At 40.9% G+C, this 15,790-nt stretch overlaps 1 protein-coding gene across 1 annotated transcript in view; it reads right to left on the minus strand.

Moving 5' to 3' along the window:
- The window catches only part of PDE4D (phosphodiesterase 4D), a 1,282,340-nt gene extending 1,281,587 nt beyond the window's left edge, over window positions 1-753 (minus strand). Inside the window, exon 1 of the mRNA XM_019930016.3 lies at window positions 615-753. The gene's annotated coding sequence lies outside the window, so the exon portion shown is untranslated. The remainder of the gene's footprint in view (window positions 1-614) is intronic.
- Window positions 754-15,790: the final 15,037 nt, after the last annotated feature.

The following is a 15,790-nucleotide window of genomic DNA, read 5'->3' on the forward strand; positions in this document are numbered from 1 at the left end:
TGTAGACATTTAACAATAGTCCAATTTTTAAAAAATAATAACAATAACAAATCTTTGGTAATTGGTCACAAAACTAATGCCGTTATAAGATTATCAACCCATCATATAAAAAGAAAAGCCAGAAACCCCACAAAGTCTTGTGTTTCTAAAAGATGCCACAGATGCAAAATGTGTTCAAAGTGCAGTTTAGGATACTCTCCAATGAATGTTATACCATAACTCAGCATGGTTCATAATTATGGTACTATGGAAGAGCCAAAGAAGAAAACTGCATCTGTATTCTTTTTAACCATTTTTCTCCCAGATGCCCAAAGAGCATTCAGACAGCAAAACAAATGCCCTGTGACAGAGCTGAGGGATTCAAAATTGAAAATTCCCCTTGACTCTCAATCTTATTTTCTAGGTAACAAACCTACCCCACCATTATCAACATTAGCCCTCAATATTCTACCATTCTTCCTCTCAGTGATGTAGCTATGGTTAAACTCTTCTCTGAAAAATAGTAACTTGGCAGATGACAACCAAGTAGAATAGCTATTTATGTTGTTTCTGTCTTCATGTCTTATAAACATATTGAGATCTGAAAGTACATGGCTTTCTGCCTAGATACTCACTGTTTTGTTTTTTCTGAAGTGCTTGGTGAGAATCCGTTAATATCACTTAAATCTTATTTGGGGAGAATCTGCAGAAAAGCCACTAATACACAAATTGATAAATGTTGTTTTTGCCCTCCTTCAGCATCTTCCCCCTGAGAGACAACCTGGGGACAAGAAGAGGCAGGAATTGTAATAGGAAATTAAATTTGAATTCTAATTACAATGAATTCAGTTTCCTACAACGGCAACACCCAAGAGCACCACATTTATAGAAGAATAGAAGTGTGGTAGTCACTGTTCACGAGTCTAGCCATAAACAATTGAACAAACGAAAACCTGTACTCTGAAACCTTGACGTTACAAATCAATTTAGGAAAGAACATTTGAAATAGGTAAGCACATTGGTAGATTAGATACAGAGAAAGATCCATGGGCTTTCTCTCTTCTTCTTGAAATTTAGAAATAGATAAATTATTTTCAATCAATTCTTTACTCCGATAAGAATGCACACTTGCTTGGGGTTATAATATTTCTCAGCAGAGAACAGTGAAAGCACAGCTATTGCAAAAGAAAAGATACATTCTTTCTGTCTTCATAGGGTTACTAGATGAAGATATCCAGGACTCTCAGGCCACTGGGATATGTTGAGATGTAAGACATTGATGATGCCACATCTAATGGAGGTGAAAATGTAAGGTGGCAACTTTTAGTCCCACAAAGCAATGCTAACTCGTTATATATCCTACAACCATGTTGATTACTGGCTAGATTATTGAATACAACACTTTGGTCACTAGGTAAGACTGGTGGACTGGTTAACATCATGATAAAAAGATTTTTTTTTTTTTTTTTGGCTGCATTGGGTCTTCATTGCTGTGCGCGGGCTTTTCTCTAGTTGCGGCAAATAGGGGCTACTCTTCGTTGCGGTGCTCGGGCTTCTCATTGCAGTGACTTCTCTTATTGTGGAGCATGGGCTCTAGGCGTGCGGGCTTCAGTAGTTGTGGCACATGGGCTTCAGTAGTTGTGGCTTGTGGGCTCTAGAAAGCAGGCTCAGTAGTTGTGGCACACGGGCATAGTTGCTCTGTGGCATGTGGGATCTTCCTGGACCAGGGCTCAAACCCGTGTCCCCTGCATTGGCAGGCAGATTCTTAACCACTGCACCACCAGGGAAACCCCTAAAAAGATTTTAAATACGGTGTTGTGTTTTTTTCTATTTAAATCCAAAATCTAACACAAATGTAATATTATTTGAGAGCACTTCTTTCTTCTCCTTGAGTTTACATTAAGGTTTATAGAAATGAACTGGTTGATTTGTGAGTGTGTGTGCTTTTTTTCTTCCTTGAGAAGTAGGTAAGAATAATCTATAACCACTAATGCTTGATACAGCTGCCCTATTCGAATGGCATCCTGGAGACCCCCTTCATCCTTCAAATTCTCTTCTTTGTGGATTTCCATTATCTGCCTCTCAATGGGAAGTCTTCCCAACATTGGCCCTCTCTTTGACCTTACAGTTATTAAATCAAACAAAACAATAATCCCACTTTAGCAGCCTTTTTTGCATCCCATCCAGAGAATTACATTTTATTGTGAACACCTCATTTCAAGAAGAAAAATAAAAACCAAAAATGTTCGCTAAAAATGATGGCCAGGGTGGTAGAAGTTTTGGGAATGATCACATAGGAATGATTCCTGGTGGAACTGATCAGGAGGCTAACCTGGGGGACAGAGGGCTTAGAGTCTGAAGAGCCCATGACTGAGGGAGAGGGAGTAAATTTCTTCTGTGATGCTCCAATGGGCATGTAGCATAGACTGGCTAGATGCTAAACAAACCCACATCTTCCCAGGCACACAGCTGAACTATAGGCATACCTCATTTTATTTTGCTTTGCAGATATTGCGTTTTTTCAAATTGAAGGTTTGTGGCAACCCTGGCCTATCGGTACCATTTTTCCAAGGGCATTTGCTCACTTCATGTCTCTATGTCACCTTTTGGAAATTCTCATAATATTTCAAACTTCTGCGTTATTATTATACTTGTTACAGTGATTAGTGATCAGTGATCTTTGGTGTTACTCTTGTAATGGTTTTGGGGTGCCATGAACCACACCCATATAAGATGGTGAACTTAATCTAATATAAATGTTGTGTGCATTCTGACTCCACCGACCGGCCGTCTCCCCTGTCTCTCTCCTTCTCCCCAGGCCTCCCTATTCCCTGAGACACAAAATTGAATTTAGGCTAATTAATAACCCTACAGCGGTCTCTAAGGGTTCAAGTGAAAGAAAGAGTCGCACATCTTTCTCTTGAAATCAAAAGCTAGAAATGATTAAGCTCAGTGAGGAAGGCATGTGGAAAGCCAAGATAGGCTAAAAGCTGGAGATTCTGAGCCAACAGTTAACCAAGCTGTGAATGCAAAGGAAAAGTTCTTGAAGGAAATTAAAAGTGCTACTCCAGTGAACACGCAGATAATAGGAAAGTGAAACAGACTTATTGCTGATATGGAGAAAGTTTTAGTGGTCTGGATAGAAAACCAAATCAGCCACAGCATTACCTTAAACCAAAGCCTAATCCAGAGCAAGGCCCTGACTCTTTAATTCTATGAAGGCTGAGAGAGGTGAGGAAGCTGCAGAAGTTTCAAGCTAGCAGAGATTGGCTCGTGAGGTTTAAGGAAAGAAGCCATCGTCATAACAAATGTGCCAGGTGAAGCAGCAAGTGCTGATGCAGAAGCTGCAGAAAGTTACCAAGATCTACGCAAGATCATTAATGAAGGTGGCTACACTGAACAACAGATTTTTAATGGAGATGAAACAGCCTTATATTAGAAGAAGATGCCACCTAGGACTTTCATAGCTAGAGGGGAGAAGCCAACACCTGGCTTCAAAGCTACAAAGGAGAAGCTGACTCTCTTGTTAGGGGCTAATAGAGCTGGTGACTTTAAGTTGAAGCCAATGCTCATTTCCCTTTCCGAAAATCCTAGGGCCCTTTAGAATTACACTAAATCTACTCTGTGCTCTATAAATGGAACTGCAAAACCTGGATGACAGCACATCTACTTAGAACATGGTTTACTGAATGTTTTAAGCCTACTGTTGAGACCCACTGCTCAGAAAAATATTACCCACTCCTTTCAAAAAATTACTGCTCAGGCTTCCCTGGTGGCGCAGTGGTTGAGAGTCCGCCTGCCGATGCAGGGGACGTGGGTTCGTGCCCCGGTCTGGAAAGATCCCACTTGCCGCGGAGCGGCTGGGCCCGTGAGCCATGGCCGCTGAGCCTGCGCGTCTGGAGCCTGTGCTCCGCAACGGGAGAGGCCGCGGCGGTGAGAGGCCCGCGTACCGAAAAAAAAAAAAAGTAAAAGATTACTGCTCAGGACTGAGCACCTAGTCACCCAAGAGCTCTGATGGAGATGTACAACAAGATTAATGTTGTTTTCATGCCTGCTAACACAACATCCATTCTGCAGCCCAAGGACCAAGGAGAAACTTTGATTTTCAGGTCTTATTTAAGATAACCATTTTGTGAGGCTGTAACTGCCATAGATAGTGATTCCTCTGATGAATGTGTACAAATTAAATAGAAAGCCTTCTGGAAAAGATTTACCATTCTAGATGCCATTAAGAACATTCGTGATTCATGGGAAGAGGTCAAAATATTAACAGAAGTTTGGAAGAAGCTGATTCCAACCTTATGGATGACTTGGATGGGTTCAAGACTTCAGTGGAGGAAGTAACTGCAGATGTGGTGGAAATAGCAAGAGAACTAGAATTAGAAGATGTGACTGAATTACTACAATCTCTGGATAAAACTTTAACGGACGAGGAATCGCTTCTTATGGATCAGCAAAGAAAGTAGTTTCTTGAGATGGAATCTACTCCTGGTGAAGACTATTGAAATTACAACAAAGGATTTAGAGTATTAAATAAATTTGGTTGATAAAGCAGCAGCAGGGTTTGAGAGGATTGACTCTAAAGGGTAAAATGCTATCAAACAGTACTGCATGCTACAGAGAAAACGTTCATGAAGGGAAGAGTCGATCATTGGGGCAAACTTTACTGTTGTCGTATTTTGAGAAAGTGCCACTGCCACCCAGCCTTCAGCAACCACCACCCTGACCAGTCAGCAGCCATCAACACTGAGGCAAGACCCCCCACCAGCCAGAAGACTGACTCACTGAAGGCTCAGATGACAGTTAGTGATTCTTAGCCATGAAGTATTTTTTAATTAAGATGTATACATTGGGTTTTTTTAGACATAATGCTATCACACGCTTAATACACTTATTAGAAAATGTAAGTATAACTTTTCTATGCACTGAGAAACAAACAAATGTGTGTGGCTCACTTTATTGTGATACTCACTTTATTGCTGTGGTCTGGAACCAAACCCACGATATCTCCAAGGGAAGCCTGTGTATTTCCCAATCTAACGCTTGCAGTGTGATTCTCCACATTCTCCTGAGAGTGTATGAGGAGCGGTTGATAGATCTGAGCCTTACTCTGGCTAGATCTCTGATATCCTTCTTATTCCTGAACCTTCCTTTATGAGCTCCTTCTCTTACTCTGAGCCTTCGCCCATCTCCTTAAACACCTGCGTTTGTGAAGTTACTAAAGGTTTCTTTTATAAATTTTGTATGAATACAATCCCTCCCCGGCCAAACAAAAAGTTCTTCAAGAGGAAAAACAAAATCCTTTTGTATGTGCTCCTGTGCTCCCACCAAGATACCTGGTAGCACACTCTATACATAGGAAATGAAATTTCTCACTTAGGCAGTTGCCGTTAGCCAACTGAGGCCAACACATTAAAATAAGCATTTCTAGTGATGAGACACGTTTCTAATCTCCAGGTGTTTGTCCCTTGTCTTCCTCAGCCAAAAAACAAACATTTAGAAAAGGAGGCGCCATTTGCTGAGCTAGTTTCACATTCGTAGAAGCATCTGTTCGTCTTCTTGAGTGGGTAGGAAAATTGCAGAGGCCTAACATCAGTGGGTCAACAGCAAAAATGAAAACCCAGCAAACTTAGTGCACCATTTTATGCAAACCCTGATATCCTTTTAAAATAATCTCTAATGTTTAACTCAGCCCAGGCCTCAGTGTTTAAACAAAATAAATTGGTACATTTTCCTCATGTGAAAAAGGAAAATTTCCCCTCAGCCAGTTCACTTAATAAGTATATACACATTCAGAGATCTTTTAAAATTTACATTTTTATGTTCAAATGAGTATTCTCCTTCCAGTCTCTCCAAACAGTCTGAAAATCAATCACTTAAAAAAAAAATCCTTCCCACCTTTGTCAAATTCTTTCCTCTTACTTATACAATACAGACGTTAACTTGGATTTTTCATAAAACATGGATACACCATGGAGTGTTTATATAACAGCATAAGAAAATGAATATCCCCAAGCTTCTGAAGAATGGGCCCTTAACAGTGACCAGGAATCCCACTACTTTTCTCAAGCCAGCTCACACCCACTCTTTTCCACAATTACCATATATCAAATTCTCTCAGCTCTCCTCACACCTCCACCTCTCCTTCCTGCTCCCTCACAGACAAAGATACTGTCTTTTGCTTTATAGGAAAATAGAATTCCTAGGAGGGGAACTCCCTCATCCTCTTCATACCAAGCACACAAACATGGACATCTCTGCAAATCTTTTCCTGTCTACTCCCCATCTCATGAGCCAACACTATTCATGATCCTTTTTCTCTCCCAAATAGCGGCCAGCTTCCTATCCATTAAATATTTACCATTGACTTTTAAACACACTCAAGTCTCTCCCATCTTATATAAATAACCTTTCCCAAATCCTACATGTTCTATTTGCTGTTCTCTTCTCATAAGACTTATCTTTTTTGACTGTATCCAGTTTCACAACCCTCACTCACTCTTCACCCTGCTCCGATCTGTCTTTTTTCCTCATCCTTCCACAAAAAAAAACAGCTCTTACTAAGATCACCAGTGACTTCCATGCCAATAACTCCAAAGGACTTTTTCAAACTCACATTACTTGACTCTGCTGGTCACTCCATCTTCATCAAAGCATATCTTCCCTTTGTTTTCATGACACTAGTAGTTTCCTTCCTATCTTTTGTGATATTCTTCTACAACCTTTGTAAGTTGATCTTCCTTCAAACAGCCATGAAATGAAGTTCTTCAAGGCTTGGTTCTAGGCTCTGCTTTTTTTTGTCACTCCCTAGTAGCTCTCTAGGCAATGGCACCCATGATCATGATGTCATTGACCACCTCCATACTTATGATACACAAGGTATATTCTAGTCCAGGCCTCTCCTCTAGGCTCCAGAAATATAGATTGAAATGTTAACTTGTAGTTTCTGCTTGTCTCAAAGTCACCCCAAACCCAACATGTTCAGAATTGAACTTGAAATCTGCCTCCCAAATCTCACCTGCTTGCAGTGTCTCTATCTCACTGAATGATGCCACCAACTATCCAACTTACTTTTCTTCTCCTGACCCTATATTCAATCTATCACTGATTTTCACCCATTTCACCTCCTAACTACTTCTGAAACTCATCCCCTGCTCTTCATCTTCACACCACCACTTTAATCCAAGCTCTATCATATCTAGCCTTGTAACTTCTACAATTTTCTACTGGTCTTCCCCAGGTACACCTTGGCTGCCTGACAATCCTTTCTGCATTGAGCTGAAAGCAGCTGTTTAAATCACGAATCTAACTTTATCACTCACATATTTTCAGTGACTCTCCTTTGCCCTTAAGATTAAAGATATTTACTAGGACCTGAAGGCCTTGCTTAGTCTGGCCTTTGACTGTCTTTCAGACCTCATCTAGAATCTTACCCCAATGGGCTCTCTCCCTCCACCTCTCCCCGGAGGTCACTCTGGCCTTCCCTTCAGCCCCTGGAATTTCAATGACCTGACCTGCTAAAGGAGCTTTTTTTCTTCACCACCCCATCATTTACCTGGTTAATGCCTAGTTACAAACTCTCCTATTATTCTCTCTAGTAGTATCGTGTACCTGACTTTCATGGTGTTCGTTCCAATTTTCTATTGCAACGGGTTATTACCTTCATATTGTAACATTTTTTACAATGTACCTAGTATCTATCATAATATAGTGGGAGTACCTCTACTGTAGGAACTATGTTCATTAATTTTTGTATCCGCAGGACCCAGCACAGTGCCTAAAATATACTCAAAACATGTCTGTTAAAACGATGGAAGAAATGTTGACCCAGACTCAAAGATGCTGGGTTCAACGTGTAGGCTGTGGAATTAGATCTATAAACCCAAATTCTGGCTTACTAATTGTGTGATTATGGACAAACTACTTAGTTTCACTAAGCCTCTATAAAATGAGAGTGATAATACCCAACCTCATATGGTTACTGTGAGAATAAAGTGAGATAATTCTTATGAAACCTAGTTTTGCAATTCTAATACCTCAGGGTACACCTAAGGTATACTCATGGAGATTATTATTTTCAAACAAATAAACAAGGTACACTGCTTTGAACCACCTCTGAGACTCTGCACACAGAGGGAGTATACATCATGGTCCCTTCACATAGCTCTACGTGCCAGCATCCCTGTCAAAGAACAATGTAGCCTACAGAATGAACATTGGGATTTATGCTCTAAAGCAAGACAGTCAGCAGGGCTCCCTGAGACAACCTGGAATGCCATCAGGTAAGTGGCCTTTTCCTGAGGAAGTTAACTGAAACTAACATCCCACCTAGCTTAAGTCACAGCCTTCCGAGATATAATACTTTGATGTAACAACCCAGCTGAGATTTGAAGGTAAAAAATGGCTCTGCAGGGGCTTCCCTGGTGGCGCAGTGGTTGAGAGACCGCCTGCCGATGCGGGGGACGCGGGTTCGTGCCCCGGTCCAGGAGGATCCCATATGCCGCGGAGCGGCTGGGCCCGTGGGCCATGGCCGCTGAGCCTGCGCGTCCGGAGCCTGTGCTTCGCGACGGGAGAGGCCACAGCAGTGAGAGGCCCGCGTACCAAAAAAAAAAAAAAAAAAAAAAGGCTCTGCAGAGGGCCTATAGGAATTCATACCAACCCTCTTAACAATCAAATCTAAAAGTTTCCTTAAGATTATATACCTTCCTTGGGTATACCCAACACTCAAACTCAGTAATTCCCTATCTTTCCTACCTGACTCCAAAATAATGTATAAGGATTAGCTATCATTTAAAAACCACTTGAGTTTCAAAAATTGCCATTAAGGCAAATCTGCAGAAGCAATTACAAGGAAAGTAATAATATTCTAGGTTTGTGTGCAGAAATATAACTTATTTACACATACTACTCTAGTGTTGGAAGAATGAAATGAGAAGGATGTCTGTTAATGTACGTTAGGGCCATCTGAATTTTCACCATACTAAAACATGAAATGCAATTCGTATTTGCTTCATCTGCACAAAACTATGCTGTTCTCACTACTTCAAAATACTCTTGGCATGACCATTTTTCAATAAAAATTCTATTGCCCCAACTTTACAGATGAAGAAGTTGAAGCAATCAAGGGTAAAAGCATGCTCCAAGACCAAGGAGAAACTGGGAACCTGTGATGAGAATGGCATTGTGATAGGGGGAGAAAAGAACCTGTTCTGACAACAGACAGAAATATAAAATGCTCCTCAAGTGTGTAAAGTTTGACATGAGTCATGCTGCCTTCACACTCCCTGTAATATTCTTGCCTGATCACATTTCTTTGTGATGCTCTCTTAATAGGACAGGCTTTAGGGCCACCTCATTCCCCACTAGGTCCTCTCACCTCCCCACGTGAAACTGAAGGAACTCAATATCCAGAAGTCCAGCTTTCCAGGAACTAACAACTCAGCTGATAAACTGACTAAAAATAGCTAAAAATAGGAAGGTAATTTTAGCTTCCTATGCAGTTATAAGAAGTAATACAGAGAGATCCAGAGTACATTTTATCCAGTTTCCCCCAATAGGAACATCTTTAAAACTATAGTACAATATTACAACTAGGATATTGACATTGATACAGTCAAGATACAAGATACTAGCAGAAGGATATTTCTGAGCGATTGATTTCATCTCATGTGAAAAATGTTCTAAGGAATGAAAGGTGTTAGGGGGCCAAGAGTCTTGACTACATTTTGTGAACCGTTCACAACTCTAATGACATAAATTTTATGACCCATGGCAGTCATAAAATTGGATTACAATGATAAAGATGAGAAGATATTTGTGGGCAGCTAGAGGCCTGTATAGCATTTCTTAAGTCACATCATGTAGATCGGTGATTCAGAGACTTTTGTACCCAACCGTGCTCCTGCGTGGGTAACTTACACGTCACCTCTACCCTTAGTGACATTTCTTAGTCACCGAGTGTGGAGCCTCAGAAGAATTCAGCCAATCATCATATTCAAAACAAAATGAACATATCCAGTCTCTTAGCATAGCCAATCTGATATTTAGTATAAGAAACAAGAACTCCATTTGCTTCCTCTTTGTTTAAGAAGAGGTAGCATCAAAGACCTTTGTGTTTCAGATCAGGCCAACTTGGATTGGCATTCTTGCTCTCCCACTGACTAACTGCCACCATGGGTACCTGAGATTGTTACTTCATCTGGAAAATACCTGTCACAGGTATCCACCAAAAGTGCTAGGGGGTCAATGAGATCAGGTGCATAAAAGACATGGCACTTGATGTTCACTCAAAAGGTTTGTTTCAGGTACTCTCCTTCCCCCTGCTTTCTAGTTCCTTCCCTTACAGTATAAGTTTCTTGTTAGAGAATAATTAAAGTAGACTGTCCCAGAACACATCTACTTTGCTCACCTGACATATCAAACTTGTCAATAGTTAACAAAAATTATTTTACTTCCCACCTTCCCCCAAAAGGCTTTATAGTAAAATAACAAAGAGAACTTGGCGTGCAAGCCAAACAGAGAGCCCTTCTTTCTAAAGAGACACTTCAATGCCAAGCTACCTCTCAATACTGGCAGCTGTAACAATGAAGTTTAAAATGTCTGCGGGGAGCTGGCAACTGCAGGGACCAGCAAAGACAACACTAAACTTGAGGCCAACTGAAAGGTCAAAATAATGTACACAAAAACAAAGGAAAACCAGGTATATTTAACTACAGCTCTCACAAGGAAAGTAATAATATTCTAGGTTTGTGTGCAGAAATATAACTTATTTACACATACTAAAAGAGACAGCTTAAAGTAGAAAACCCACAGAGATGATAACCTATGGGCCAGAAAAAAACTGAAAAAACATAGTGAGGCTCCCCAGGATATATCAGTTATAGCATTACAAAAAGCAACTAGGCAGTGAATATTATATTCTAAGCCTTAAAAGCAAACAGACAAAAAGTCCCCATCATTTTATTCCCACGAAGATTCCTTACATTACCTTTACCATTCCCTAAGCTGATCCCTAGACAATCTAAGTCGAATAGGAACTGAACAATGGGCAAACTTCTTAGACTTTAATGACTGGTCAGACAGGTTCTTTGGGGCCAGAAGAAAAGTAATTATGGGGAAGAAAATCACCTTAGCCTTCTGTCCATTTATTTAGATGCAGTTCAGATATATTTCTTCTAAAGACCTAAGATTCCTACCTGATATGTAGGTATCTCTGCAGGCCAAAGAATATGAACTAATGGCTCCTTGAAATTTGGCATGAACAAAGAATACCAGAACCTTTGATAGATGACTGTTTCAATGATTAATGTTTTCTCTAATGGGAGGCAGGGAGCAATGGCTTTCCTCTGGAACAGTCTATAACAGGTGCGACATGAATGGGTAATTATGAAAAGAACTGACCTAAGAGAAACGGGGTAGAGCACTTCCTGACTCTCTTTCTCCTTAATTAATTTTTGAGATAATTGTAGATTCACATGGAGTTCAAAGGAATCATACAGATCCAGTTGATCCTTCACCTAGTTTTCCCCAGAGGTAACAAAATCACTATCAGAATACTAACACTAAGTCAAGATACAAAACAGTTCATCACCAAAAGGATCTCCCAGGTTACTCTTTCATAGCCACACCCAGCTCTCTCCCACCCTATCCTCCCTTAACACCTGCCAGCTACTAATCTCTACTCATCTGTCTTCCATTTCATAATTTTGTCATTTCAACAAATATAAATTGAGTCATATAGTATGTAACCCTTTAAAATTGGATTTTTTTCACTCAGTTTAATTCTCTGCAGATTCATCTAGGCTGTTGTGTATTTTGATAATTCATTCCTTTTTATTGCTGAGTAATATTCCATGGTATGGATGTACCACAGTGTGTTTAACCATTCACTCATCAAAAGATATCTGGGTTGTTTCCAGTTGTTAGGCTATTACAAATAAAGCTGCTATCACCCTTCACGTACAAGTATTTGTGTGAACTAGAAATCTTCATATCTCTGGGATAAATGCCCAGAAGTGCATTTGCTGCATGCTTTAGTAGTTACATGTTTAGTTTTCAAAGAAAGAACCAAACTCTTTTCCAGAGTGGCTCTACCATTTTACAGTCCCAGTAGCCACACATGAGTAACTCAGTGTTTCTGCATACTTGCCAGCATTTGATGTTGATGTTATTTCTTATTTAACCATTCTGATAAATGCCCCTGGCTCTCCGTTAAAGGTAAACGTGAAGATAAGAGGAAAGACTTGCCTAAACTCAGAGATAACACTGAAAACTTTAATTCAGCAATTTAGGTTTTACTATATGCTTTCCTAAAAACTGGCCAGCTAAATTCAGAAATTGCTCTCCAGGACCATCAGAAAATTTAAATAATTAAATAAGGAGAAATATCAATCACATGACCCCATTTCAGCCTAACACATTTCATCTTGTACATAATTTTTTTAACTTCATAATATTTCATTATCATCCCATTTAGTACTAATATTTACTATTGTGATTTTCTTAAACAAGAAGTCTTCCCAGAGCTGTTTTCTCATAAATGAAGCTTTAACTGATTAAATAACTCATAGGTATTTATTTTATTTTATTTCATTTTTTTTTAGCGTTATGTGGGCCTCTCACTGCTGTGGCCTCTCCCGTTGCTGAGCACAGGCTCCGGACGCATAGGCTCAGCGGCCATGGCTCACGGGCCCAGCCGCTCCGCGGCATGTGGGATCCTCCCGGACTGGGGCACGAACCCGTGTCCCCTGCATCAGCAGGCGGATTCTCAACCACCGCGCCACCAGGGAAGCCCCATAGGTATTTCTTACCCATTAATAGCTATTAGGTTATTTTGCCATCAGCTACACTGTATCTTTATAACTTCGGCTTCTATCTTTACCTTACAGGCTTAGGTCATATTTAAAGTTGTTCAAGCTTAGACTGCATTAACATTAAACCAAAACATATAGCCCAAACAACTGTTTCTTAGATAGTTCTTTTCCAGAAGTTTCCTATCTCCCTGGGAAGTCTTAAGAGTTATCAGGTCTTCTTTTTTAATTAATTGATTAACTTATTTATTTATGGCTGCGTTGGGTCTTCGTTGCTGTGTGTGGGCTTTCTCTAGCTGAGGTGAGTGGGGGCTCTTCTATGTTGCAGTGCGCAGGGCTCTCACTGCAGTAGTTTCTCTTGTTGCAGAGCACAGGCTCTGGGTGCACAGGCTTCAGTAGTTGTGGCATGCGGCCTCAGTAGTTGTGGCTAGCAGGCTCTAGAGCACAGGCTCAGTAGTTGCGGCACACGGGCTTAGTTGCTTCACAGCATGTTGAGATCTTCCTGGCCCAGGGATTGAACCCATGTACCCAGCACTCACAGGCAGATTCTTAACCACTGTTCCACCAGGGAAACCCCGATAATGTCTTCTTTATCCTTCATTTATAAATCCTACACTGAAAAAACCACTTGATAGAATCCACTAAACCTGAATATATGCATATCTTTGTCTCAGATCTTCCACTCCCTGGTATATGCCCCCAAAACTGTGTACATGTGAGCCAAATAAAAAGTACATAGCAGCATTATTTGTAATTGCCCCAAGCTGTAAATAACTCAAATCTCCATCAACAGACGAATGGATACATAAACTGTGGTATATAAAACATATAGTGTAATACTATACAGCAACGAAAAGCAACAAGCTACTGTTATATACAGCAGTATAGTCACAAAAACAATGGTGACTTAATTGTCAGTCATAACAGAATGTATAATGAATAACTCCATTTGTCAAAGTTTAAAAATTCGTCAGACAGAGGGAGGCACCAAGATGGCAGAGTAGACGGATGTGCTCTCACTCCCTCTGGCAAGAACACCAGAATCACAACTAGCTGCTGGACAATCATCGACAGGAAGACACTGGAACTCACCAAAAAAGATACCCCACATCCAAAGACAAAGGAGAAGCCACAATGAGACAGTAGGAGGGGTGTAATCACAGCAAAATCAAATCACATCACTGCTGGGTGGGTGACTCACAGACTGGAGAACACTTATACCTCAGAAGTCCACCCACTGGAGCGAAGGTTCTAAGCCCCACGTCAGGCTTCCCAAACTGGGAGTCTGGAAATGGGAGGAGGAATTCCTAGAGAATCAGACTTTGAAGGCTAGCGGGATTTGATTGCAAGGACTGGGAGAAACAGAGACTCCACTCTTGGAGGGTACACACAAAGCAGTGTGTGCATCGGGACCCAGGAGAAGGAGCAGTGACCCCAGGGGAGACTGAACCAGACCTACCTGCTAGTGTTGGAGGGTCTCCTGCAGAGGTGGGGGGTGGCTGTGGCTTACCGTGGAGACAAGAACACTGGCAGCAGAAGTTCTGGGAAGTACTCCTTGGCGTGAGCCCTCCCAGAGTCTGCCATTAGCCCCACCAAAGAGCCGAGGTAGGCTCTGGTGTTGGGTTGCCTCAGGCCAAACAACCAACAGGGAGGGAACCCAGCCCCATCCATCAGCAGTCAAGCGGATTAAAGTTTTACTGAGCTCTGCCCACCAGAGCAACACCCAGCTCTACCCACTGCCAGTCCCTCCCATCAGGAAACCCACACAAGCCTCTTAGATAGCCTCATCCACCAGAGGGCAGACAGCAGAAGCAAGAAGAACTACAATCCTGCAGCCTGTGGAACAAAAACCACCTTCACAGAAAGATAGACAAGATGAAAAGGCAGAGGGCTATGTACCAGGTGAAGGGACAAGATAAAACCCCAGAAAAACAACTAAATGAAGTGGAGATAGGCAACCTTCCAGAAAAAGAATTCAGAATAATGGTAGTGAAGATGATCCAGGGCCTCGGAAAAAGAATGGAGGCGAAGATCGAAAAGATGCAAGAAATGTTTAAAAAATACCTAGAAGAATTAAAGAACAAAAAAACAAAGATGAACAATACAATAACTGAAATGAAAACTACACTAGAAGGAATCAGTAGCAGAATAACTGAGGCAGAAGAATGGATAAGTGACCTGGAACACAGAATGGTGGAATTCATTGCTGCGGAAGACAATACAGAAGAAAGAATGAAAAGAAATGAAGACAGCCTAAGAGACCTCTGGGACAACATTAAACGAAACAACATTTGCATTATACGTGTCCCAGAAGGAGAAGAGAGAGAGAAAGGACCCGAGAGAATATCTGAAGAGATTATAGTCGAAAAGTTCCCTAACATGGGAAAGGAAATAGTCACCCAACGCCAGGAAGCGCAGAGAGTCCCATGCAGGATAAACCCAAGGAGAAACACGCCAAGACACATAGTAATCAAATTGGCAAAAATTAAAGACACAGAAAAATTGTTGAAAGCAGCAAGGGAAAAACGACAAATAACATACAAGGGAACTCCCATAAGGTTAAAAGCTGATTTCTCAGCAGAAACGCTACAAACCAGAAGGGAGTGGCATGATATACATAAAGTGATGAAAGAGAAGAACCTACACCCAAGATTACTCTACCAGGCATAGATCTCATTCAGATTCAATAGAGAAATCAAAAGCTTTATGGACAAGCAAAAGCTAAGAGAATTCAGAACCACCAAACCAGCTCTACAACAAATGCTAAAGGAACTTCTCTAAATGGGAAACACAAGAGAAGAAAAGGACCTACAAAAACAAACCCAAAACAATTAAGAAAATGGTCACAGGAATATACATATCGATAATTACCTTAAATGTGAATTTATTAAATGCTCCAACCAAAAGACACAGGCTTGCTGAATGGATACAAAAACAAGACCCATATATATGCTGTATACAAGAGACCCACTTCAGACCTACGGACACATACAGACTGAAAG

The sequence above is a fragment of the Tursiops truncatus genome, chromosome 3 (genome assembly GCF_011762595.2).
Source record: "Tursiops truncatus isolate mTurTru1 chromosome 3, mTurTru1.mat.Y, whole genome shotgun sequence".
In the NCBI taxonomy this organism is placed as follows: Eukaryota; Metazoa; Chordata; class Mammalia; order Artiodactyla; family Delphinidae; genus Tursiops; species Tursiops truncatus.